Source organism: Rhinoraja longicauda, chromosome 39, assembly GCF_053455715.1.
Source record: "Rhinoraja longicauda isolate Sanriku21f chromosome 39, sRhiLon1.1, whole genome shotgun sequence".
In the NCBI taxonomy this organism is placed as follows: Eukaryota; Metazoa; Chordata; class Chondrichthyes; order Rajiformes; family Arhynchobatidae; genus Rhinoraja; species Rhinoraja longicauda.
In genome coordinates, this window is record NC_135991.1 from 6,776,078 (window position 1) to 6,776,835 (window position 758).

Below are 758 nucleotides of genomic sequence, written 5' to 3' on the forward strand. Positions count from 1 at the left end.
TTTTGAGAGGAGGACGACTCTTTCAACAATATGTCGTCGACATGGCTGCAAAGATTGAGAGCGATAGGCTCAATTATATTCGCCTAAATCAAGCATCGTTGAGATCAACAACTTACAAAGGCCTGACGGATGCCTTAAATGATAATGACAATTTGGATAACATTGGAAAGCGCATAATCCTCTCCTCAACATTTGTCGGTGGACCGAGATACATGATGGAACGATGCCAGGATGCCATGATGTATGTTCGGAAGTACGGCACTGCTTCGTTTTTCATTACGATGACTTGCAATCCGAAGTGGAGCGAGATCCAACGGTGCCTCTTTTTGAATCAGCAGCCGTGTGATAGACCAGACTTGATTACAAGGGTCTTCGATCTGAAAAGAAAACTCTTCATCAAGTGCCTTACTGGACCGGATGGCCTCTTTGGAAATTGTATAGCTTTTGTCTTGACTGTGGAATATCAGAAGAGAGGACTCCCTCATTTGCACTGTCTGCTGTGGCTTGACGAAGCGAATAAGCCACGGCCACGAGATGTTGACAGATTTGTGCAAGCTGAAATACCAGACCCGCAGTTAGATCCCGAGCTGCATGGATTGGTACTAAAGCACATGATTCATGGACCGTACTGCAAACACACCTCTCAGTGTTGGAAGAATGGAAGATGCAATAAGAGGTTCCCGAAGCCATTTATCGAGAGCACAAGGTGTGGAGATGATTCATATCCTATGTACAGGAGAAGATCTCCGGATATGGGA